This window comes from Crocuta crocuta, unplaced genomic scaffold (genome assembly GCF_008692635.1).
Source record: "Crocuta crocuta isolate KB4526 unplaced genomic scaffold, BGI_CrCroc_1.0 scaffold154, whole genome shotgun sequence".
NCBI lineage: Eukaryota > Metazoa > Chordata > Mammalia > Carnivora > Hyaenidae > Crocuta > Crocuta crocuta.
This window is the reverse complement of record NW_027530545.1, coordinates 14,614,466-14,642,444: the sequence shown is the minus strand read 5'-3', so window position 1 is coordinate 14,642,444 and position 27,979 is coordinate 14,614,466. Positions and strand designations below refer to the sequence as shown.

Here is a 27,979-nt window from a genome sequence, read left to right as displayed (position 1 = left end):
TAGATCTATAATATGATGATTTAAATAAAATGATGGAGTCCTTTCCTATACAAACACCCCTAAGATGGTATACCCCATTTATTTTCATCTGCCAATACATAATCAGAAAATCTTCACATCTAGGTTGAGTATACAGAGGATAAGGCTAAGGAGTTTAAGTTGTGGGGAGGGAGTTGTTTAAGAAAAGGAGCAGAAAAGGAGGAGAAGGGAATCTACAATGAAAAAAAGACTGGTACTACTAACTGTAAAATCTAATTTTGTCTGGGGCTCCCTGTGTGAACTGTTTAATGCACTGTGCATTCACTCTTCATTGTTCATTTACTCTTCACAGTCAAAGGATACTAAATACTAGGTGTTAAATTCATAACACACTATTGTTGGAAACTGGGTCTGGCACAAGAATCGAACACCTGGGTTAGTGGAACAAAGAAAAATAGCCAATGTCAACACCAATCCCTCAAAACAGACACTAGAGCAGGGAAGATCAGAAGAAGATAAAGAGGAGCATGGTGTGTGTGAGCATGAATACATTCCTCTGCTTATGGACCAATAAACCAGAGCTCTATTTTGTGGATGCCACGAACACAAAGGAATAACAAATCCCCCTCAAAGAAAACAAAGTAAAAACACTCCTAGGTACTATTTATTTGGTTGGTTATTTCTTATTGTTGGTATTCTCTCTCAATCTTCTCTAACTGCATCTAGATTCTTTGATAGTGAACCTCGAGTGGACAGAAATAGGGCCAGAAGAGACATGATGTAGAAGCCAACACTTATTTTGAGCCTGTCATTAAAAGCTGCTGGCATGATTCTGCCAATCCCAAACACACACTACCAGATAGGGTACAGCATAAGCATTGGAGTGCTTCCAATTATACGAATAAGAGCAATAAAATATTAATTTTATGACAATATTTTGGCCAGAGTCCCTGCCAGGATTTCTCCCAAAGGGGCTTTCTGAATTGAGTTTTGAGGACTGCAAAATCTCCTGACCATCAAGTATCAGGAATAAAGCCCATAGAAAAATTAATGAAGTTTGGGGAGAAAAGCAACAGCTTCCCCTTTTTTGAATGATGAACAGGGCAAAGTAGCAGCAGATACACCTCCTTTCACAGAAAAGAATCTGTTTCATTTGCTCCATGCAATACCACGGATATTGACCGTTTCTGACAAAGTACTCCTCCCTGAAAAAACAAAGTTGTTTTTGTGTAAGTGTGTATGTGTGTGTGAAAAAAGTATTTTTTGAATATCTTTAGTGAATTGGAAATAAATGTTAAGTGATAGTATTCAACCCTAAACCCATAGTAGCAATTTATATTTTATCACCAAGCTCAGTAGAAAAAGTTTAGCTAAATTTCTGTCCACTTGTGTGGGTGGTAAGTGCTAAAATGTGTCATTTGCTTTAAGTTTAGTAACTGTAACTACACACACAAAACTGGATTAACTTTTAATTAAGACATTGGACCCATAAGTAAAAGAAATCTAGAAGTCATAAAAAAGGCACAGCTCTGTGGCAAACGTTTTAACATTGGTCTTCTGAGATATGCATTATAATTTGTTTGTTTTTTGCTTTTGTTTTGTAGAATGCTTAGTAATGTGTCAATAAAGCAGCTTTTCTGCCCACAATAGCATCTGCTTTCCGTGCAGTGAAACTGACTTACAATGAATCTGCGGGAGAAATTCGCTCTCTTATACTGTATTTGGTGTAATCCTCGGAAGATGCAGCTTTTGAAATGCCATATAAACATAATAGCACCATTTTTTTCTTTCCTTCTGGTGATTACAAAGAGAAAGTACACTCCCTCATTCCTGATCCAAAGATGCTACACAGTAATCTTTTCTTAATTCACTCTGATTTGTATTTTACCTGATGCCATTTATTTATCCAAGTTGAAAAACCATGTACTTAAATATTTTAACTAAAAATGGTATTTGAAATAATTTTAATCACCTAAAATATTTTACCTAAACTTTAAAAGCTGCCAATGGTTTTCTTAATCTTTATTGACAAATGACTGAGGTTATGCAACACTGATCATATCCTTAAAAAAAAAATGAAATGCTGGTGGGCACCTGAGTGGCTCAGTTGGTTAAGCGTCTGACTCTTGGTTTGTGCTTGGGTCATGAACTCGAGGTTCATGAGTTTGAGCCCTTTATAAGACTCTGCACGGACAGTTCAAAGTCTGCTTTGGTTTCCCTCTCTCTCCCTGTCTCTCTGCCCCTCTCGTCTCATTCTCTCTCTCTCGCAAAATAAATAAACCTTTAATAAAACGCTTTAAAAATGAAATGCTAATGTAATACAGCTTCAATAAAGAAAATGGGTGGTGAGGAAAGGTGAGATCATCAAGAGAAATTCCTCAAAGTCCTCAAGGTACTTCTTTCTGGTAAGCACATCATCACGGGTATCAGAACTTCCCTGTGCAGTAGAGGTCTGCTAAGAACTGCTACATGGGCAGTTGTCACGTTAAGTGGGTGTATCACCTCTGCAGATTTCTGAAGCCACAGGTAATCCTCCCTTTCTCCCTATTATGTTATGAATGCCAGCTGCCATTTCTGGAATGAATCTTGTTACCTATCTGGAGAATATAGTGCATTCCATTTCTTTGGTAGGTTGGGACACTCAGCATATATAAAAATATCTTACCTTTCCAAGATAAAATTGAGGACATCTCAAGATCTATTTTCTCCAAAGTAAGTTCATGAAAACAGCATCGTTATGCAGCTGCACAGTTCAGTCAGCCATGCGAAGGGGAGAAATCTGAAACCAGTGCCAGCATCTACTCTTTTGTTCCCTCGCCACCTCCAACTCCTGCCTGCGTTATTGTGTCAGATGACAGGAATCAGCTGTTTCAGAAAAGCAGTTGGGGATAGGAGATGTGCTGTCGGGAAAGACTAGAGAATGAGATTCTAGTGGTATCTCTGTTCATATCATTGAAATCCTTGGAAATCAGTTTTCAAAGGAAGATTATAAAATGGATTCAATGCTATATGTCTTGTTCCTGCCCACCAGCAATCCCTCTTTGGCAAGAACGTGGAGACTATGCTATGAACTGATATGCCAGAAGTTCCCACATTTCACCCTTCCAGTTTTGCCCTTTATAGGAGATGGGACAATAATATTAAATGGAAAACTTCTCTCAAGTATAAATATGTAAAATTTTATTCAAGCAACAGCTCAGTTTCTGGAGCCCCAGAAGTGAAGGAGCACATGCTTGCCTGATGTTCCAGCCCTTCCTGTTCACTCTGCAGTACAGAGTTTTTAATTTTTGTTTATTTATTTTTGAGAGAGAGAGAGAGAAGGAGAGAATGTGCACACAAGGGAGAGAGGGAGAGAGAGAGAGAATCCCGAGCAAGTCTACACTGTCAGCGCGGAGCCTGATGCAGAGGTCAGACTCATGAACCACAAGATCATGACCTTAGCTCAAATCAAGAGTCAGATGCTTAGCCACCCAGGTGCCCCTGCAGTATTGATTCTAAACACATGGTCTACAGTTTCCTACTGGGGCTTTGTCATCCACTAGCTGAGACTATACACAGTTTCTTAATATCCCATATAGTTGCAGTATATGAAAAATGGGAAAAGTTATTATTCTTCCCCATAGGTTTTTTATTCTCATTGTTAAGTAAAAATACAATGTAAAAACATTTAGCACAATATCTGACACAATATAAGGGCTTGATAAACCAATCTATTAGTGCCATTACTTTTGAGTTAGTATCTTGCTCTCTCCTCTTATGACATACTAATATTCTACTTTCTTTTATTCTCTTCTGCTGTGTTCAAGCACCCCTGTATTTATATTTCTCCTCTCCTATGAGTTTTCTTCTCTAAACCCAGCCTCAGTTAACTCCTAGCATCTTTTTAGCACATGGCTCAACTATCACTTCTTAGTTGAGCTTTCTCTGACCCTTTAAACTAGGTCAGATTCTTAGGTTATTTATTTTCAAAGGACCATATTGTTTTTACTCAGAGTCAAAATGAATATGTCTATTTTATGTCTGTTTCACTCCATGGTGTTAAACTGCTTGAAAGCAAGAATAGCTCATTTTCTTGCTTGCCATTTTATTCCTAATGCCTAAAAAGCCATTTGACTTATTGCAGGAGCTCCACAAAATATTTGAAATAAAAAGAATCAGTCAATAAATGAATGCTGTCACTGATAGGCTATTCTTTATTTATCATCTTTCAAGAAACTCTGCTTATTAAAACCCATGATAATCACTTACACTATCTTGTCTGCATCATCCAGATCATTTTCACAAATACCTTTAGGATATTTCATCACATTCTTTCATGATATCAGCACCAAACCCAAATATTTTCTTTCCATCTCATCTCTTTTATTATCCATAATGTTATATACTTTCCCCTTGGAAAATTGACCATTTATTCATTTGTTCATGCATTCTTGCATTTATTTGCTTGATTTAAAATGTGTCAGCAATAGTACTAAAGGACTAGGAGTTAAAAAAAGAACCTCATTATTTTCTTCTTGTTGCTTGCTTATTTGTTTTGGTTTGCTCCTTTAATTGTGGGGTAGGAGCAGACATATATGTATAATAAAGGTAATATAAGTGAGTAAATTTAATGATAATTGTAAGCACAAAGAATCCTAAGAGAATTGAATAGGGGTTCTCAATGTAGTCTGAGAGAAGAGTGTCAGGAAAATTTCCAGAATGGGGTAGAGGAGGAAAGTGAAAGCAATGCATGACTCGAGGCAATGGGGATGACATAAAGAATATGGTTCTCTGAGATGATCATTGGAACTACAGCATGAAGTCACAGGCAGGGAGACTCAGAGACCTGAGCTGGCATATTCGTGAAGCGAGATCATGGTGGATTTTGATTATCACACTGAAGAGTCCTTGCTATCTCCTGAATAATGGTGGATCATTAGAGAATTTCAAGAAGAGGAATGACATTGTCCAGCTTACTTCTTAGAGTTAGCACTGATGGCCCTATGGAGGATTTGGGGGAACTGAGGCTGTGGGTCCAGGAGGGCCTTGCAATAACTGAAGCAGATTGCACTTCTGATCACAAGGTTCAGTGTGGTGCTGCAGAAGAAGGGCTTGGGGGGATCTATGATGCTAGAGAATCATAGAGGTGATGGACAAATAGGTCAAGGCTAGAAAAGGAAAGCAAGGTAATAAAGTCACATACAGACGGGACAATGAAGAGAATGTGGGTTAAGGAACTATGGGAAAGCCATGCCCAGTGAGCTGTTCAGTTCTTGCAGTTTAGAATTTCTTGAGAAGAAGCAGTTCTGAGTATTCCTGGCGAAAATAACATCCATTTCACCCCCACCATTATCTGGCAGGAGGCCAATAGAACTAATTATAGAACTAATTTATTTATGTCCCTTGCCCCGTATCTTTAAGATATACCCCCCCCCCCACCAGAAATTAGCTTGGCTCACTCCCTCACAACCATCAGCCTGTGTTCTAAGGACCATTCCTTTAGGTAACTTTCTCACTCTTTTTAAAATAGCATCCTCTACAGGCACACCATATTTTTCTCTCCAACTTTACCCCTCTTTGTTACAAAACTGATTGCCATCTGATACATTTAGTACAGGCATACCTTGGAGATTTTGTAGGTTCAGTTCCAGATCACTGAAATAAAACAAATATTGCAGTCAAATGAGTTTTTTGGTTTCTCAGTGCATATAAAAGTTATACTTAAACTGTAATGTGGTCTATTAAGTGCGCAATAGCATTATTCCTTTAAAATAACATAAAATAATGTATATGTCTAAATTTAAAAAATACTTTATTACTAGGGGTTCCTGGTTGGCTCAGTTGGTTGAACATCGGACTCTTGATTTTGGCTCCAGTCATGATCCCATACTTTGTGACTTTGAGCCTTAGGTCAGGGTCTGCACTAATGGTGCAGAGACTGCTTGGGATTCTCTCTCCCTCTCTGCCCTTCCCCTGCTTATGCTCTCGCGCTCTCTCTCTCTCGCTATCTCTCTCTCTGTCTCTCAAAAACAAATAAATTTTAAAACATTTTTAAATACTTTCTCACTAAAATATGCTAACCATCATCTGAGCTTTCGGCAAGTCATAATCTTTTTGCTGGTGGAAGGTCTTACCTCAGTGTTGATGGCTGCTGACTAATCAGGATGGTTGGTGGTTGTTGAAGGTTGGGGTGGTTGTGGCAACTTCTTAATATTTGACAAAATTTGCAGCATCGATTGACTTTTCCTTTCATAAATGATTTCTCTGTAGCATTAATACTATTTGATATTATTTCACCCAGAGTAAAACTTCTTTCAAAATTGGAGTTAATCCTCTCAAAACTTGATGCTGTTTTACAAACCAAGTTTATATAATATTTTAAGTGCTTTCTTGTCATATCAGCAGTCTCCACAGCATCTTCACCAGAAGTAGATTTCATCTCAATAAACCACTTTCTTTGCTCATCCTTAAGAAGTAACTCCTCATCCATTCAAGTTTTATCACCAGATTGCAGATGGTCACATCTTCAGATTCACTTTTAATTTCAGTTCTCTTGCTATTTCCACCACATCTGTAGTTACTTCATCCACCAACGTCTTAAACCTTCAATTTGTAAAAAAGGCAGTGTCCGCAAAGTGCAATAAGGCAAAGAACAATAAAACAATGTATACCTATATTCATTTGATTATAATTTGCCCATTTCTACTATATTTGAGCTTCATGAGAATATAAATTCTTGTCTATTTTGCTTATTGATGTACCTTCAGCGCCTAGAACAATATCTGACACACAGTAAGTACTCAAAAAAATACCAGTTACAGAATAGTCAATCCTGGTAACTTTTGGTGCCCAAGGATTACTGATTTCTTCAAAATGTTAGAAAATAAAGTGAGCCTGGAATACCTTGAAGAAGGTCTGCAGAGGTCTGGGAACGGTCCTGCCCTGCACAGGGACTGCTTAAAAGTGTTGAAGTGTTTGGGTAAAAAGGGGGATATAAAAACAAGGGATTCCATTGACTTCGGGGAACAGCAAATACTTTGTGCTAATCCAGGGTATCATGGTGTCTGAAAGTCTTCACTAATCAGGAAGCAAAGCCAGACTTGACAGTTGGGACTGGAGCATCCTGTTACAATTGTGGATTATTCCTACTGCTCCATTTTACTCTAGCAGGAAAGGCTTATTATCCTCACCTGTGAGTCCCTAATACCTGCTATAAGCAAAAAATATACTGTTGTGAAATTATTTAAATTCATATTTAAATTCATATTAAAAACTTTCAAAAATACAAGGGGACATAAAGAATTCTTTCCTTGCCTTTGTTTGACCTCTCTTATCTCAAATGAAAATGGACTTCTACTCTTCTGACTATCAGTAAGCATGGTGGTGAAGAAATTTCCATCAGATGGAGTCTTCCCTCCACCCCCCACCCCTAGCCTGGGATTAATGTTGACTCAGCTCCCAGATACTCTCTGGTCATACATTGGTATCAGTTTTCCCCAGTCAGATGATACATAAAGAGCTTTTAATATAATGGGTCTCTTACTGATGAAGACGGATGTAAGAAACTTGTTTTGTTAGTTGTCCTTTTGTTTGCATTTATGCTTAGTTACTACATGGACTTTCTTCATTAATTTATTTATGTTTGTTCAATTATTTACCTGAATTCTTGGCTATGGTTTTGCTGAAACTCTAATACTAGTTGATATAGTAAAAATGTCTATGCTATTTTCATCTATTAATGCAATAAGGAATACATTTTTTGTTCCTAATGAGTACTTTCTGTATTCTAATTGGTTTTATTTATTAACTCTTATTAGAAATTAAAAGGGTGGCTCTTGTTTTATTTAATACCCTGCTGCCTAGAAATTCTGAGAGTAATTGGGGTGTATTTAACTATGGGATATATAAGTGTGTTTTTCAGAAACACCAACTCTGTGTTCTTATTACTAAACTTCACTGGAAATTTTTAATCAAATCTTCACTGTCTCTATTGTGTTCTTCCAAATTGCAAATTTACAGAGGGCAGGAATTGTTGTCTTTGTTCAGCCAGCATTTCTAAAGCACACACATCTCATACCATGCCTCTTGGCACTGAATAAATATTGATTTATGAAAACCATAAATTGGGAGATAATGATCTCCATTAATCAATGGGGAAGATGATGGGGAATTTACAACTTCAGTGCAGGGACAGTGAAACACCAAACAGAATATTTTCATGATTTCGGTATCATCACCATTCAGTAAGATCACCAGATTCGTTTGTGTGTACCATGGGTGTGTATGTATGAATAGACATGTATGTGATTAAGTTTAGGCAAAATGAAGAAGAGAGAGAGAGTTTGCTTAGTTTTGAAGGTCATGATGTTTGCTGCTAGAAAGGTTCAGTAATTTAGTCTTCCTTAGCTTAGCTCTTTTTCTTTCACTACCCCTGGAATGCTTTCTTCTCTATGTAGCAGCCAATAGTGCCACATTGTTCTTTGTTGGCAAGATTGTAAACTTTCACTTCACTAATAAGAAGTGAAAAATCCAAATTAGAAATTTAAAAAAGAAATAGTCATATTCTGTTATCCTTTTTAAACAATACTTATTCACATTCTCTAACTTTCACTCTCATTTATGACCAGATATATTTTGATATTCATTAGTCTATAGACTTTTAGAGGATTTTAGACACTATCTCAATTTTATTTCTGCTATCCTATTAGATTTTTCTTTAAAAACTGTGTTTTCACTATCAAATATGTTTGAGAAAGGCCACATGGTATCTAACCCTCTTTCAAAATTAGCCATGCTTGTTCATTAAGCTGCAGAAAGTGCTATAAAAAGGTTTCTCATTATTGAAACCAATATTTTCCATACTATTTAAATGTGAAAAGGTTTTTTTTTTTTCCAACATTTAAAGTGTATGAGCATCCTTTTGGGAGAGATATTAAGCTTACTTTATTTTAATGAGACGGAAAGTGTGTCCCCTGGGGGAGCAGAGTAAGTAGCAAGTAGAGCTAGAACATTGTGCCAAGGCTGTGGTTCTTTCCACTACACCACAGTGTGGTTTATCCCTAATTCAACTTGATTCTGCATCTGAAAAAGTTTTTTTTTAAATAATAATTCCTGGATCATTTTCAACATTGAGATCTGAAATAAGCATAAAACAAACCACAGACATATAAAGCTAAAAAAAATTAAATTTTCCTCTCCTTATCATGTTCCAAGACTATAATTTAAAACCCACAAGAGGAAAGAGAAGCTACATTTTTAAGAGGTTAAAAGTGAATCCTAAAAAACATTTCAGTTGTTGCTGATATTTTTATTCTTTGGCGTCTCAATGGCAGCCTACTCTTCAATACCAAAAATAACAGAAGTAAGAAAACAGTAGGAAATGTAAAACGTCTTGATATGTAAAAAAAACTTCTCTGAGGCACAATTAGCACTCAGTGAAAATTAGCAGAAAAACTGGTAACTGAACATTAGGTGCTGACAAGATGGTAGAAGAAATCATATTTGATGCCTACATGAAAGTCCATAAAAAAGTAAAGTGATTAAGAACATTTGTATGAATTGAAGAAAAATCACCTGGATTGTTGTATTTAAGAAACTATGATACTAGTAGCCCTTGTTATTAAGTCTTATCAGTGGATGTGTTTTAATATCTAGATTTTTTTTAAGATATTGATTTTTAATGGGTGAATGAATAAACAAATTTTGGTATATACATCCAATGAAATATCAGGAAGCCCCAAACAGAATGAAGTAGTATTCCATGTGATACCATAGATGAACCTCCAAAACACTATGCTAAGTGAAAAAAGCCAGACACAAAAGGCCATATCTTATATTATTCCATTTATTTGAAATATCCAGGATCAATAAATCTATAGAGCTAGAATATTATTTGATTTTTGCCAGGGACTGGGAGGAAAGTGGAGAGAGACTGCTTAATGCATACAGGTTTCCTTTTGGGTTATGAAAATGTTTTGGAATTCGATAGAGGTAATAGTTACATAACATTGTGAATGTAGTAAACGTCACTGGATTGTTCACTTTAAACTAGTTAATTTTATGTTATGTGTATTTCACCTCAATTGAAAAAAGAAGATTGAGTTAAGCATCTGGTATCTTAGAGTTTTGCTCCAAATGTAGCCTCCAATTTTAGGCTGGAAATAACCCTATGCTTCTTTTGTGTTGCTTGATGTTAAAATAGCACATTTTTCTTGGCATCTCTGCCTTTCTCTTTCCTGCTTCCTAATCAACATGTCCAACTTGCACAGAAAGGTCTCCTCTCTGTTAAGAAAAATTAACAGTGTATATATTATTTTAAGAACATTGCAAAAACCAAGTTGAAGTTTAAATTAAATGCATTCTGAGCACTCTTCCATTGCTCTCTTACATATAACCCTCAAATAAAATGGGTAATGATGTGCAGGCAGGAACTAGAGTGAGGACACGTGTGGTAGAAGCAGCTCTGAGTTAGAAAGCTCTAGAAATGCGAGTGGAAGGTGGGGGGTGTTAGCCGCATGATGTACGAGGCAGATGCCTCTGGCTGGGGAGAAAAGAAGGAATGGCATGTAGAGTATGCCTAAACAGGCAGGAAAATAGATTGCTGAGCTTTCTAAAGGAGTAGCCAAATTCTGCATCTTAGGAAAAATGCATTTTAACTTTCAAAGTTTTGTATCAACTCATCTCACTGCTGTTTGTGGTGGTGATGGTTGTTTTGAAGGTCAGATACAGATGCGTCAGTGCCTGGCATCATTGTCACTTGTCCCTGTAAGGCATTTACTTGGTTTTATAATTTATATAGTTATTTATTTACCATGCCTCTGTATCCCATCTCACTCCATCCTACCCTCCCCTCTCACAGTGCCAACTGAGGCTGGGACTCACTATGTATCCTTTGTTTTTGCAGAGTATTGCCTTTCTATAGAGTCTTCAAGGGAGATCATTCTATGTAGTTCCCTTGTCTTTTTTGTTCTTTCTGTACCTCGTCCTTTGTGACAGTTTCTCTTCTGATATAACCCCCAAAGTAATTTGTTAAAAAAAAAAACAGTGGAGGATAGTGGGGAAAGATCTGGGTATAGAGACAGAAGATCTGTGTGGAATTCCAGATACAGTGGAGAACGGTACTTCTATGTTATGAGCAAATCTAATCTCAAAGTCTTCTACAAAATCACTCCTTTTAACACTATTGTTTGACTTAAACTGCAATCACAGAAATAGGTGTATCACTTCTAAGAAAGCTGAACTCCCATCCCAGTGCAGGAAACCAATTCCCCCATGTTGGGCAGGGTTTTTTTTGTTTGTTTTTGTTTTTGTTTTTTTGAGAGAGAAACAGAACACAAGTGGGTGAGAGGGAGAGAGAGAGGGAGACACACAATCCGAAGCAGGCTCCAAGATATGAGCTATCAGCACAGAGCCCAACACGCGGCCCAAACTGGTAAACCGCAAGATCATGACCTGAGTTGAAGGCGGATGCTTAACCCACTGAGCACCCAGGTGCCCCTGGGCAGTTCTAATGCAGGGTCCTACCCATTGCTGTAAATATGAATCTGCTAGGGAAGAAGTTCACAACTGCACTGAGCCTATACAGTTTCTAAGTCTATAGACTATGCTTATGACATTTGTATGTAAGTCAGCCTTTCAGAACTCAGCATGGATTTCCATGTAGAGAATATGTTTGGTACCTGTGAGCCTATCCCAGAGTCAATCCATGGAACTTGTTAAAGCCTTAGGTAACTAGGAAATAATATTAGTATTGCTAATATTAGTATGACTACAGCAAAGAATGCTTGGTGATACTTGCTGAGAATGAATGGGGTCGGGGGGTTGGTAGATTACTTTTCTCCCTTTTCCATCTTGCTGTCTTGCCTTCATTCCCATTGCCTGTTCCTTGGTGAGAAGAAATAACATGATCCTGAAATTATTACTTCTTCTCCTTCTCGTCCTCTGTCTCGTCCTCCTTCTCATCCCACTTCTTCTCCTTCTTCCTCTTCTTCTTTTTCTAATTCCCTGGCATCATGTTCTTGCACCCATCTTGCTCACTTCAGGAACAAAACCCCAGTGCCCCTTGACATGTTCACACCTCTTCTCATGTTTATGTTTATTCTCCACTGAAAATAATATTTGCAAATCAATGAGTGCTCCTAATAATTTCTGCTCTTAAAAGAGTATATTCACTCATGTCAAATATCATTTACCCTTTCAGTTGGTATATGACAGTGTGATTGGGTTGTGGCATCTTTTCAAATTTCCCACACTCCACATCCAATTGGTTAGGGGGGACTTGTCAGCTTTACCTTAAAAAAATATATCCCGAATCTAACTATATTCGATCTCCTTTACTGTCCCTTGTGTATATTTTAGCTCCTCAGTAGCTCATTTTGGCATCTCATAGCCAACATAATCCATTCAAAAGGTTACTGGCTCTTATCAGTACTCTGTTCAAAATTTCCCATGCTCTTACCATCACAGTTAGACTAGATCCAAAGCCTTACATGTCACCTTTTTCCCCCTCACATCTGCTTCTCTTCCCTTGTTATCCCACTAGAGTTACAATATCCTTCTGAGCTTATTTCTACTTCAGGCCGTTTGTACCTGTTGCTCCCTCCTTAGGATGTTTCTTCCTGATACTAACATGGCTGTATCCTTTATTTAATTTACTCCCCTGCTCCTATTTTATCTCCTCAAACACAACTTCCCTTATCACTAACTAGCCTCTTATTCCTTTATTGCTCTCTATCCTCTTACCTTGCTTGTATTCTTTATAACATGTATCATTAATTAACAGTAAAACTCTATTTGTTATTATTAGTATATTCACTAGAAAAAGTCAGAGACCCTGTTCTCTTCGCTGCTCTAGCAATAGCACTTAGACTCATACTTGGCATAGAGGAGACAATAGTGAATGCTTGTTGAAGAAGTAAGTGTGGTCATTTAGATACAGATATTTCATTAACATCAGGGAGAATAGCATGTTGCATAGGGATATCCAGGGAATTTAATTAAGTTTCCTTTTTAAGATGGAGAACAGCAACAGTACAATGTAAAACAGAGAACATGGTGAAACTAAAGAGAAAGAAAATGTGTCAAATGGAAAGTAAAACGAAGAACTGTTTTTAATGGAAGATGAAGAACAAAAATAAAATCGGAAAGTATTCAAAACAGAATTTAAGAGACTTTAGTTAAACTTGAACACACGCATGAAATTATTTAAAAGAGAGTAATAGGGGTGCTTGGGTGGATCAGTTGGTTAACCTTCTGACTTCAGGTCAGGTCATGATCTCCAGGTTCATGAGTTTAAGCCCCAAGTCGGGCTATGTGCTGACAGCTCAGAGCCTGGAGCCTGCTTCAGATTGTGTGTCTCCCTCTTTCTCTGCCTCCCCCCCACTCATACTCTGTCTCTGTTTTTCTCTCTCTCTCAAAAACAAACATTAAAAAGGTTAAAAGTGGGTAAGAAAGTAATTTAATGATGAATATACAAGAATTTCAATGATCTGGGGCGTCTGGGTGGCTCAGTTAGTTAAAAATCTGACTTTGGCTCAGGTCATGATCTCGTGGTTCATGAGTTTGAACTGCCTCTGGGGCTCTGTGCTGAAAACTCAGAGCCTGTCTCCCTCTCTCTCTGCCCCTCTCCGGTTAGCATTCTGTCTATCTCTCAAAAAACTAAACATTAAAAAAAAGGAATTTCAATGACCAAAAATTTTTAATGCTAATGAGGCATTGTTTTCTCAAAACATATCAACATAAAGTGACAGATTATAGTTCATAAGAATATTTTGTCCAAAGCAATTAAATTATTTTCCTCTCAAATCCAAGGACTTTTCATTCATTCTGTTTTGGTGACTATCATAGCCCTCTCAGAAAGTGAATTAAATGGAGAAACCTAAAAGTTTTTTGTTTTGTTATTCTTTTTAATCTCATTTGTAATAATATCATTAGAAGGGAACTGAGATGATTTTTATAAATTCTGTTATCTTGGATTTGTTTGGAATGAAGAATACTTGTCTCTTTACTAAATATACAAAATATAGTTAGTATGTTAAATAAACAGAGGCCGTGTGCTTAACAGTTATAATAGTGAAAAGATATTTGTAAGGCAAAACCTTGGAGTTTAATAAGTATAACAATAATAACAATAATAAATAATAACAATTCAAGTAAAATTCAGAGTCAAATTACAAAAGGAACACAGAGTCTATTGTAGCTACCAAGTACATAAAGTGGCTTCTTCCTCTCAGGGTATAGAATAAATATGTACATGATTTATATGTTTCATATATATTTATTGAATACCTACAAGTCATTGCAAGGCATATGGGAGGCACTTTTGCCCAACACAGAATCTTGGCTCTCAAGAAATAGAAAATCTAATAAACACTAATGCATAGTAATAAATTATATTATTTGTTATGAAAAGTAATAATGTAAATGTTTGGCATAGGAAATGTTTACATAAATGTTGCCATCATATTTTTATAATTTGGGAGAAGCACCAGAATGTCATTTCAGAGTCAGAATCCCTGGGTTCAAATCACAGCTTTGTCCTTTGAGATACTGACCTCACTTCTCTAAGCTCCAGATTAAGTTACCTAACAAAGCACCTGCCATAATACTCTATAAATATTATTGTCATCTGACATGAACACCTTGTAGAATCCATTCAAACTTCCAATTAGAAACTTATACTTGGTTTGTGCATATTAAAAAATACTTTTCCTGATCATCTCAAGATTTCTATATGAGGAATATTAAAAACTCAGCTCTAGTCATGCCAGGTTGATTTTTTCCCTTTTTGTTCTGGTGAACTGATGAAGAACAACATAATCAAAGGAAATATACTATACAAAGATCATTTTACAACCTGTCATTAGGCACAACTACCTCAGGTTTTACTGATTTCAGTACATATTGTTCAGGCTATCTTTTTCACCCTTGTACCATCATTATCCTCTAATAATAGAATTTACAAGACATTTTAAGATACCAATAAAAAGTAAGTTCCTAAGAGGAAATTAATGAATTTCTTTTTTTTGAAACTTCATTAACTGTGAGAAACCTACCATTGACCATGATGTTAATGGTAACTATTCTGTTCATCAACATGTTTATAATTCATAAAGCAACTAATGGTTCTAAAGCATCTGATGATGACAAGCAATTATAATAATTATGGACTTTCTTTTATGTGCAGAGTAGCACTTGGGCTATGTAATGTTGAAATAGGGTTGTAATTTAAAGTACTATTTTACATTTTTATAGATTTGAGAACCGCACTTCTGATTTGGAAAATTACAAAAAAGACTTATTTCTATTGGGTCAATTTAAAAATGTTCACGCTATCACATGCATGCTACTCCAAAGATCAAGGAAAAAAATGATCAGAATTAGGTAAGCATCAGGATGGGCATATATTTTTCACCGATAATTTTTCTGTATACAAAAATATTCAAACTATACAGAAAGCAGTATTCAGGTCTGAAACAGTGGGAGGTCCAAAAAGACCAATGTTTACACAGATACTAGAAAGTGCTTTCCAGATCATGTTTAGGCATTTCAGTGTTAATATGATTGGTATATCATAGAGAATCATTTTTTAATGCCCCGAGACTAGAATAGAAGTGCTTTCCACCCTTAATAACAGTAGTTCCTTTTTATAGGTTCTAGAACCTTGAAGAAACCCCGCAAGTCCCATACCACTTTTCTAGACAGTTTGCATCCACTCTGACTTCCTTTTCTGATCCTGCAAATTAAATACTGTCACTTGTAGTGCTGAATTGTGTCATGGCTAACCTTGTACTAACTAAATTGCTTTATATAGGCAAGTTTCAACTGAAAAGATTTCCAAAGAAAACTTCTAGTGACAACCAGCTAAGGAGCTGCTTTGGGGGTGGGGACAAGGAGAGAAAGAGGAAAGAGAATTTGGCTCTGACAGGGGCTGAGGAGACAACACCACAGTTGCTCATACCTTCTCTATTGAAGTTTAGAACAGTTGGGATACGATCTACATTTTTGGCAGAATTCATGCCCATAAAATCCGCAGGTTAGAATTTAAGAGAAATTCTTCCTTATGTAAGGTTGGCATTTAGCATGTACCCCATCCAGAGTAAGGTATCATCTGTTTGACAAGAAAAGTCATTTTTCTGTGAGACATTTAATTAGCGGAGCCATTTCTCTCTAAACTCTAACTTTGACAACACCTTGTATTAGACTAGGCAAGGCCAAGAGTATTGATTTTGGATGACTTATGCAGTTTTTCAGTAACCCCAAGCCTGCTGTTTTTTAGTTAATAGAACTTGGGGGAGAAAACAGCATGTATTTTGGGAGCAAATCCATATTTAATGTTTCTGTGGGACCAAGATATCTACCTGCATTTATAGAATTTGTATGCCAGACTATTTTAAGGTGTAGGAAAAGCTATATTAAAAAAAGAACAGGTAAAATGTCTGCCATCTAATAGGCCGAATACATTTAATTTCACATAAATATGTGTCTTCATTCCCCAACCTCTTTCAATTCCCTGAAGGTTAATGCCCACTAAAAATACGAACACAAATATTTATTTTTTGTTTTCTTTGGATTAAAGAGACAATCTCGAAAGGGCATTTCAAATGCATTTCATATTCAAAAATAATGCTGAATGTGACCTTAACAAAATGCCCCAATCCAAGAGTTTTCTTTGCGTTTATGCATTCATAGTCACTGCTGGCCAGGTTGTTGGTTTTCATGGTTGAAAAACACCCCACAAGGACAGTTCAGAAGGATTTTCATGGCATTTATATTATATGATATAAAATCATATCATTATCTAGAATTGATTACAAGTAACATAAACTCAATGTTTAATCATAATGTTTTCACTTAGGCATATATCTAAACTATTAATGTTATAATCACAATAAAGTTATTTTTCATATTTCTGACATATTTGTTAGTCTTAAGAGACACTTAAACCCTTCACAGTGAGTATAGGTCATCATGATCTGACCACAGACTTTCTCCTTCTCAATTCTTACATCTCTTTCACTTGCTCACTCCATCCCATCCACATTGGCCTCTGTGCTTACCAAATAGATAATCACACTCTCTGCCTTGCCTTTGCACATCCTGTCACTAAGCCTGGAGCATTCTCTCACCTCCACCCCACCCTGCCCTTTACACATGACTCACAGTCTCACTGGATTCAAATCTCTCTTCAAATGTCATTTCTCTTTGGAGGCCTTCCCTTGCCACCTTATTTAATATAACACCCCCTCAATATTTACACACAGCGCTTTACCTTTCTTCCTAGTTTATTGCCTTTCTTCTTTCCCAGGATGTCAGAAGACATAGAAGGGGGAAATGAGGTTTTTTTGGTGCTGCACCCACAGCACAGGAACATGTATATAGTCGGTAAATATTTGCTGAATAAAAGACAGGTTACTCAGGGTGCTGAGCACTCTGATGTGTTAGCTCACTGGAGGCTCACAGGACCCTAGTAGCTGGTAAAAACCCATGAGGGAGGGGGTGGGAGAGATGGTGTATTCTGCCTCTGACCCAGAAAGAGAACGAACATTAGAAAAAGGATACGATCCCATCCCAAGGGGCAGCTTTGAACTGATAGCAAAGTGGTAGTACTGTGTGGTATGTTCATATGACATCTGGTATAGGACCCATCTAAGGGTAGTGTTCTATCATTGAGTTAAGCTCCGAAAATGTCCATGAGGCTTAAACCGGTACTGTGGCTGAGATCCCAACTCCCATTCTCTAATTACAAATGCAGAGAAGGAATATGCTACCCCACTAAAATTGCCCTCTGGATTCATTTATATCTTGAGGTATGTATCTAACTCTGAGAAGATAGAATGAGAAAATTAAGCTCTTGAAACTCATTTTCATAGTTTGGTGTTTTCAATCCCCAATGCTAATGGTCTTTTAATGCAGATTTTATCTGTGAATTCTATTTATTATGAGTGGTCATTAACATTTGCTAGCTAATGCATTTATTTATTCATGTTAGGAAATAGAAATGCAGAATCTGTGTTGGATTCTTTGATTATCAGCAGATAGCTCAGTAACATGCTTAGAATAATATTGCCCACAAACTTTTAAATTAATAACAGACTATTGTATACACAAAATATGTGTTCCTTTAAAAAATGCTGTGAATAAAGCAATAGGTTTAGGTCAGTAATTAGTTTATATAAATTACTAAAAGCCTAACTTTTCCTACAGGTTTGGTAGCTAAGTATAAACCACTAATCTTTAAAGTTGGAGGAAATCTTGTTCATTCCAAGAAAATATGTAACTTTTGATTGTTTGACTCTAGAATAATGCTGGACTTGTCAGCATTGATTAACATAAGTGAATGCCCCAAATAATTAGATGAAAATCATGATCCACCATGCTACCAATTAAAACAAAAACTAAAACCAAAACAAATCTATGGCAAAGGACACTATCATAGATTATCCAAAACTATAAAAGCATCCACTGTTTGCAGATTCCATGGCCCATCATTCATTTTATTTCTGCAGTTTCGCCTACATTAACATTTCCAAAAAGCTTTACTTTTTTGATTCCTGGCCTGAGTCCTACCTCTGTGTCTGATCATGCTCCACATCCTGGCCACTGCTCACCTACACCCCTTTGAGACATGTATACTACTGGTGACTAACAAGATATGTTATCTTCACAAGAAATAACAGGGTGGAAGGATATGGAGAAAAGGGAACTCTCGTGTACTGTTGATGGGCATGTAAATTGGTGCAGCCACTGGGGAAAACAGCATAGAGATTACTAAAAAAAATAAAAATAGAAGTACAATAGGATCCAGTAATTTCACTTCTGTGTGTTAAGCTAAAGAAAATAAAAACACCAATTAAAAATATATGCCCCTATAGTTATTACAACATTATTTACAATAGCTGAGATATGAAAGCAACCTAAGTGTCCATTGGTAAATGAATGGATAAAGAAGATGTGGGGTGTGTGTGTGTGTGTGTGTGTGTGTGTGTGTGTGTGTGTTTATATAATGGAATATTACTCAGCCATTAAAAAAGAATAAAATCTTGCCATTCATGACAACATGGATGGACCTATAGGGTATTATGCTAAATGAAATAAATCAGGCTGAGAAAAACAAATAGCATATAATTTCACTTACATGTAGAATTTAAAAAGCAAAACAAGAAATAAACAATAACAAAAAGAGAAACAGATCTATAACTATAGAGAAAAAACTAGTGGTTACCAGCAGGGAGGTGGGTTAGAGATGGGTGAAATAGATGAAGGGGATTAAGAGGTATAATTAAGAGGTAATTATTTAGTTAACAAACTAAATAAGTTATGGGGAATGAAAAATACACCATAGGGAACATAGTCAATAATGGGAAAAAGAAGGATATTATTTTCTCTATACTGGAAGTTTCACTGGAGGGGAAGTCAGCTTCACACATATCCAGAATCAGAGTACTACCAAAAACTCAGAGAATTTTCCTGTTTTTAAATGCATTGGGCCACAGTAGTTTATTAGTTATCTTGAACAGCCTCTCATCAGAGTGGTGTATAGGTCTGGTGTTTTAATCTGGCCACCTGTGCATCGAGGTCAAAATTTTTAAAAAATCCACAGCTTCTGGTAAAAATAGTCTTCAGGGATGGTTCTTCAATTATTAATAAATTCCACTAATACCACACAGAAGGATTTTCCTTGCAACGTAGAGCCTGAAACCTGGAGCCTGAAGCTCCCTGTTGCTCATCTTGGATCATCTCTATGGCAAATTTAAAATATAAAAAGCTTCTTCAAGACACGTTGAGGACCTCCTTGAATATAAGCTACATATATACAAACAAGTAAGCCAAGTAGGCTATGTTTAATAGATTACAATAACATCACTTACCTGAGTTCATGCCACTCATGAGTTAGATACTTGGGAATTCTAATCTGTGGTATTCTCAGACAGTAGCTCCATTCTACTCAAAGTTATTCTGGTTTCTCATCTCTCTGTATTTGTAGTTATCACAATGATTAAGTTTTATAGGATAAAAATAGCACATACTATACACCCGGTGTTGATCAAGCACTTTATACATATTTATGCAGCCTAACACTTATAGCAGAGTCCTGAACTGTGATCGAATCATAGGGATAGAATCCGTTCTAACCTCAGGGCATAAACCTTTGCAATCCCTTTACAGAATAATGAGGAAGTGGAGGAAAGACAACAAGGAGGAAAGAAAAAAGGAAAATGAGAAAAAGACAAGGGGATATTTGCCAGAATGATAATAATAAAGAGATGAAATCATGTCATCTATGTAAGTTACTTACATTAAGTAACTGTTGTTATTTTCAGGGGCTACTTGGATTTCTGCTTTGTTTATACTTGACGATATCTGTTTAGAGGACCAACACTTCAAGAGTCTGAGCTGCTAAACTGTTGGTAAGCTCCCTATGCTACAAACGCTCCAGGCATTTTTCCAATGAGGGGACTACAAACCCAATGGTACTGATATCTTACTCTGACTTGAGTACCTGTAATGTATTAGGCTACATGTTATGAATATACATTACAAAGATATGTGAGACATGGTTCTCACTCTTTGCAGTGCATCTTTGACATTTTTCTTACCAAATCTTCTTAACAGAGACGTTTCTCTTCTCCTTTGGTTGTCTCTGTGCTTGTCCTCTGACTTGTTTTGGCCAAGGTAATGTTACCATCATTGTATGAACAAAGGTTTAATTAAGACTTGTTTGTATAATGGATTTCCTTCTTGTGTCATGAGAAGAACATGTTCACAATGGACACAGGAACAGATCATCACCTACAACCAACCTGAGGCAGAAATACTTCAGTTGAATTAATATTTATTAGAAATAATTACTCATTATATTATGAGATGCATAATTCTGAGGCTATTTGTTACATAGCAAAGATAAACTGTTGATTAATACAGACAGTAAGTATGGTTTCTCTCTGAGCTTATTTTAGACCTTCAACTCCGTGTTCTGGGCATTTTAACTTTCTTTCATGTCTTTAAACACACTAAATTTATTCTGACTTTGTGACCCTTGGGCAAGCTCTTCCCTCTGCCTGGACTTTTATTTCCCATGAGATGCCTTGCTGCTTCTGCTCATCTTTCAGGTTTCAGCCTAACTATAGTCTATAGGCTACGCAGGGAAGCATTCTCAAACCACAGTGTCTAAATCTAGACCCCCTCTTTTCTCTGTATCTATCACATACATTATTTACATCATCATAGTGTTTATCACTATTCATAAGTATTATTCATTTTCTTATTCACTGTCTTTATAGCTACTCCCTTCAGATGAGATAATGTATCAGTATTTTTCCTCTAATACAACCTTAGAGTGTATTTTCAATGAATGAATTAACTCTGAGGCATGGTTTTATCCTATTTGCCATTCCCAACCCCCCACAGAAACTAAATGAATGCCACAAACAGTTAACAAATTCACAGATAATAAAATATGTCCTCTTTGTATAGAGACCTCTTTTTTCCCTTTTTTCCTAATTTGTATTTTTTTAATTTTTTAAATGTTTTATTTTTTTCTGAGACAGAGAGAGAGAGAGAGAGAGAGGCAGCGTGAGCAGGGAAGGGTCAGAGAGAGGGAGACACAGAATACGAAGCAGGCTCCAGGCTCTGAGCTAGCTGTCAGCACAGTGCCTGACACAGGGCTTGAACCCATGAACTGTGAGATCATGACCTAAGCCGAAGTTTGGACACTTAACCAACTGAGCCACCCAGGTGCCCCTGAGACCTCTTTTTTCTCTTTTTTCCTAATTTGAACACTCTAGTATTTTTTTTTTTTTAAGTGCAACATCTGAAATAAGCCTCTCTGATATGCTGACAACTTTAGGTTGGCACTCTGAATGATGGTCAGATATTTTTGTTTTGTTTTTTTCCTACCACACTCTGCCTGGAACCAATCATTTTAATGTTTTATAGGTCATTGATTAAGAAAATAAAGATTTCATAGAAATATATGAATATATTCATATTCATCAAATTCTGGCTACAACTGGTACATTTAAACATCAGTTTAATTTTTTTCTACCTTGACACTTCACTCTGTGGTTTTCTGATGTAACTGGATAGCATACATCATCTTATGATTTTTTTCTTCCAAACCATTTGGCTTTAATAGTATATTCAAAAAGTAGAGAAAAAAGCAGCTATTTTTTCCTTCACATTTTTATTCCATTTTCCTTTCAGTAAGTATAAAGCTATTTTCTAAGTTGTTTGCTAGATACAAACATAAATTCTTACAAAATATATAGATGTATAAATACATATAATATCTACAATTATTTGATAGCATGGTAAAGAATTCTACCTAAAAATCAGCCATGTATTTATGATCAGCCTCCTCTGTCCAAAGCACTGAGTATGCTTTTAATATATTGACTTTTTTTTCAGGAGTTAGTTTGCTCTTTGAACCAGCTCCTATAAGAAAGAAAAGTTAATAAGCTCCAAGACTCAAATTATCAGATGACACAAACTACACAATAACAAGTGTGTATTAGTTATTCTGTAATTTATATTCAAAATTGGAGAGATAATTTGCAAACACCTCATAATAAATCCTGAGCTAAAAGAAACGTTTGTCAAATTTTTCTCTCACTTTCCTTTCTGTGGTATGCAGATGTTCAGTTTTAAATATGTCACATTTTCATACTTCCTTCTATACTGCTCTGTTTCTTTGATTTCTTTCCAAAAAAATAAAACAAAAAGCAAGCAAATTAAAATTCATAGCCATGAAGTGAATTTTGCAAAGACATTCTTTATATCTTTTCTTTTTCTTTTCCTTGTTTTTTCTTTTTACTTTTCCTAAAGTTCAACTCTCAATTATTTTCCAATAAGTTTAGTTTATCTTGAAACAACTAAACATTAGGAACATGATATGATCCATCTCCTATGATTTAGTATCACCTTTCTTGATACTATCTGACATTTCTTTCACACTTACAAATTCATCATATCCCAAACTGAACTAAGAATTAATCTCCAAACAACTGTTTGTCTCAGTTTTGTATTTCTGTCTGAGACATAATAATGTATTAGGGAACACAAGTTAAAACACTAGAGTCCCCAAAACTCTATATCCCATGAATCACAGATTCCTTCAGATTATCTTCACCCTACATGTTGCTATTTCTGTAGTCCATTAACTCTTCACTGGACCATTGCAATAGCTCTTTCCATCTTGATCCCCTAAAATCTATTTTGTATCTGACATATGGTTCAGCTATGTAGAGACCAACTCGCTTATATCCTTTGCTTGTTCAGAAACTTTTAAGAACAGCTAGTTATTCATAAGCCGAAGTCAGGTACAAATGCAGTCCACTACTGAGGCATTCCATTCCTTGACTCCTAACCAGTTTTATGTTTTCCAACCACTACCACTTTCATGAAATCTTCACTTCTCTCTCCTTTATCTCAAATGTGTGCTCTAGGTTTAAATAATTCCGTTGGTCTTGAATATTTTTCTCTCATTTTCTGCCCTGCAGAGACTCTATCCATGTTTTCAGAATTGCTTCATATTCCTTTATCTGTGAAGTAATCACTGGCTATCTCTAGTCATTGACCCTCTAAGCCATACAGTTTTGACCTCCTTCATGATACCTGTAATAAGTTAGTTAGATTTCAGATCTAACTATATCCTGACCATCAGAGAGGGCACTATATTAATAGAGATTATACTACAGATGACTCTAAACTTAATGGAAATTGAGAATTCCACAATGTGTGTGTGTAGTATAACATACCAACATATTCTAATTGACTTGTGCACTCAGGATACCACTAATTCAAAAGGAAAATATCTATGCATATTACTCTAGTGGACAGTAAATGAAAAGAACCAAATTTCCTGTCCTCCACACTCCCCCACGACTACTGTCAAGGTGAGAAGTCATGGACCAGGCATTCTTCTTTGAGTGAATGCAACTGGCAGTAATTGTACAGCTAATGACATTTCTTTAGACCATTCTGGACATCATTAGGTTTATCAGTGATCTTTCTCTGCATAACAAACCACTTTAACAATTTGCACCTTAATATAAGTCTATGCATGACAGTTTGGACTGGGATCAGCTGGGTAGTTCTGGATAAGCTAGTCTCATCATCTGCCAGTTTGGCTGAGAGTTGGCTGGTCCAGGGAGCCTCACCTGGTGACTTATGATCTTCCATCTTTTGTCAAGTTCAACCAGGCCATCTGTGCAGCAGCTGAGCAGAATGCCAAGAAAATAAGCAGAATGTTCAATGCCTCTTTAGCCTTACCTTCAGAATGGCAATGTCATTGCTTCTATCTCTATTTATAAGAGGAGTTACAAAGTCACTCTACAAAGGGGTAAGGGTTACCACATGGGGTGCTCAGATCCAGTTTTTTAACAGCTCCCAATAAACAAGGGGAATCCTTCCACATTCATCTCCCCTGAGTTCAAGCTTCTCACAGAGATGCCCTGGCTCAGCCCCAGCTATTAGAAGCTGAATCTGCTTTCCCTGATGCATCTCCTCCAGGGTTTTTATATCCATATTGCAAAGGGAATTACTTTAATTGGCTTGTTTACTCCTTACACTCGTTCAGAGAGATGGGGGTTTAATTATTAATGAACCAACTGTTTTATTTAGGGGAAATTTTTTAAATGACAGGAAATAAAACAATTGATGATCACTCTAAAATTGCCTGTACCTCATCTAATTAAACAATTAACAGTCAACACATATTTAACATTTTTTCACCCCCACCCCAAGATATATACAACCTTAGCAATCCATATTTTTTAAAGGAAATTCCCCATACTGATGAGTCAGGGAAGCCTTAACTTAATAGGCTGAATTGGGAAAGAGAACAAATAGTACAGGCACAAAGTTCATGAGGCTAGGAATCTTTCTTGCATTCTAGATCATTTTGAGGGCATTTATTAGTTGAGCAGACCATAGAAGAAAGAATCCAGAGGGACACTTAAATAATTAGGAGGCAAGAAGGAAAGTAATAGTGCTGGGGAGTAATAAAAGTGTATATATAGGTGAAAGGTGGTACAGGGAAAGGTTTTAGTCCTGAGTGGGAGAGAGAGGTCCTGAGAAAATCAGGATAATTAAGGCCCTTGTACAGACAAGTATAGCTGTTCCTTGAGGATCAAAAATATTCCTGGATATCATACTACTAACTGGTTAGGATTAAGGTGAAAGAACATGGAAACACAATCCTATTATATGAGACAAAAGTGAACACTAAATGGAAACCCAGAGGTAACTAATCGAGTACACAATGATAGCTCTGATTAGCAGCAATGCCTGTAGATACAGACCTTCAGTGGAAAAGATTGAAGTCAGAGAAGAGTGTGATCATGTGACTGATGGAAAGCTGTGGTTCACTGTTGTATCATGAGACAGTATCGCACAGCATATCACTAGTCTGGAAGATATCAAAATTCCAAACCTGAAGTATGATTTCTACTGAAAATGTGTACCTCTTGCACCATTATAAACTTGAAAAATTGTAAATCAGGCCATTGTAAATTGGGGACCGTCTATATTCAGATAATGGTTTGAACTTCACAAGAGCTGGTAGGATTATATCTTTTTTTTCTTTTTCATGAAAAGTAAATTTTCACTAGAAATTATGCTGTCAGTATAAGTGTCATTTTTCTATTTGATAGATATGGACAGTTTTTAACCTTGTTTTCCTTCAAATTTATATATAACACAGATCATGGATAAAATATTGGCTTTTTTTAGTGTAATCTAATATATGATTAAAATATAATTTCAGAAACCTTAAATTACAGCATTCTCAAAACACTAAGATTTACCTTAGTGCTATGTATCTGGAAGGACTAATTATTCATCCATCCACCCAATCACATTTGCACACATTTTTAATCATTCTTGAGTTCCAGCATATCTCAGGTTTTATAAATACAGATATTCTTAATGTAACTTCCAGGGAATTCGTTTCACCTGTGCACCTAAATTTTAAATTGCCTAGTGGGGGGAGGGCCCAAGATGGCGGAACAGCATGGAGGGCTTTTCCTGCTTCTATCATTCCCGAAATGCAGCCAGATCAACACCAAGCTACCCTGCACACCTAGAAAACTGATTTGTGGATTAACACAACAGTCTGCACAACCCGAACTACAGAACTCGGCAGGTATGTAGCACCCAGCACGGAGAGGTAAACTGGGGGAGAGAGAAGCCGTGGATGGAAGGAAGCTGTTTTTTCTTGCAGAGGGAGGCAGAGACGATGGGGGAAAGAGTATAGGAAAATCACACCCCCCAAGAGAAGCTGGAGGGAAAGTGCAAAAGTGAAAATAGCCACAATGACTGAACAAAAAAGGGAGAAAGGAGAGGGTTTAAATTCCATTCCATGGAGTCTGAAACACCATAAATGGATACCTGGAGGGGCTCTGATGGGAAGGGTGAATCCCCAGGAGCAGAGAACAAAGTCCAGGGTCAGTGGGTCACACAGGTTGTGGCGGTTCTCAGGCTGGGAAGCCTCCCCACATGCAAACATCCCAGCAGATTTGCTGGTGATGGAATAAGGGTGAAGCCTGGCACCAAATGTGTGTTGTGATTTTCCATAATCCCTGAAATACTGTTGCTACAAGATCATGTGAACTTTTTCTGGAGGCAGGCTGGCACCTGGCCACAGTCACTAGGCATGGGCAGCATCACAGTCCTGAGAATGTTCATGGGGGCAGGCTGGCTCCCGGCCATTGCTCTGTGAGACCCTCCCTCAGAGGATCTGAACAGATCAAAGCCACAGTCCCTCAGAAGTGAGGGGTTGGGAAACAGCCCCATCTGAGATAAAATTCAGGAGGGAAGTGCTGCCTGGCAGCCTGACGGCCTGGTCATGGACAAGACAGCATAGAGCGGGGAGTGGATGGAAGCTGGAGACACAGAAGGGATGCCTGTTTGCCTGTCGGGAGAGCAGAGCTCACCAGAGACTGGATAATTGGATGACACCGTTTTCACCACTCCGGTGCATGCGCATACATGCGTACAGGTGCTATAGCACTACTCCAGTAAGCTAAGCAGCGCCATCTACTGGAGAAGGAGCCATTACACTAAACCCCACCCAAGTGGGCCAACAGCTCTCTTAACCAACACCGCATCTCTGCCTGCTTAGTTTGCAAACAATAAAGTGCTTCATAGCTTGACTCCTATGGGAAACCAGATGTAATTGCAATCAAATTTCATTATGTTCACCTATTTGCTGATCCTTTTGAATAATTTTTTAAAAATTATTTCTGCTATTTTTTTTACTTTTTTGTACATTTTTCAAATTCTATTTTACTTTCATCATTTCATTTTATTGTATTCGTTTTTTTAAATTTTCAAACGTTTTCCTTTCTTTTTTTTTCCTTTTTTTTTTTCTTTCTGGTCAAACAACCAGAACAAAACACAGCTAGGATCTAGCATCCTTTATTTGATTTCTTTGTGTTGTTTTTAATTTTTTAATTTATTTTTTTTTTTACTTTATTAGTTTCTTTTCTTCCTTCAAAACGGTGAAATGAAGGAATTCACCTCCAAAAAAGGAACAGGAAGAAATGACAGCCAAGGACTTAATTAACATAGATACAAGCAAGATGTCTGAACCAGAATTTAGAATCACAATAATAAGAATACTAGCTGGGGCTGAAAACAGATTAGAATCCCTTTCTGTGGAGATAAAAGAAGTAAATGGGATGCAGCAAAGGTGGTCATAAAAGGGAAGTATATAGCGATCCAGGTCTTCCTAAAGAAGGAAGAAAGGGCTCAGATACACAATCTACTTACACCTAAAAGAGCAGGAAAAAGAACAGCAAATAAAACCCCAAACCAGCAGAAGACAGGAAGTAATAAAGATTAGAGCAGAAATTAATGCTACCGAAACCTAAAAACAATAGAACAGATCAATGAAACCAGGAGCTGGTTCTTTGAAAGAATTTAATTAAAGAATTAAAAAAATTAATAAACCCCTAGCCAGTTTGATCAAAAAGAAAAAGGAAAGGACCCAAATAAATAAAATCAAGAATAAAAGAGGGGA

At 36.8% G+C, this 27,979-nt stretch overlaps 1 long non-coding RNA gene across 1 annotated transcript in view; it reads left to right on the top strand.

Moving 5' to 3' along the window:
• LOC144234456 (uncharacterized) overlaps positions 1-27,979 on the top strand; it is a 122,800-nt gene that overhangs the window by 61,401 nt on the left and 33,420 nt on the right. The window contains exon 3 of the long non-coding RNA XR_013335957.1: positions 20,280-20,366. This is a non-coding gene — a long non-coding RNA (uncharacterized LOC144234456). The remainder of the gene's footprint in view (positions 1-20,279; positions 20,367-27,979) is intronic.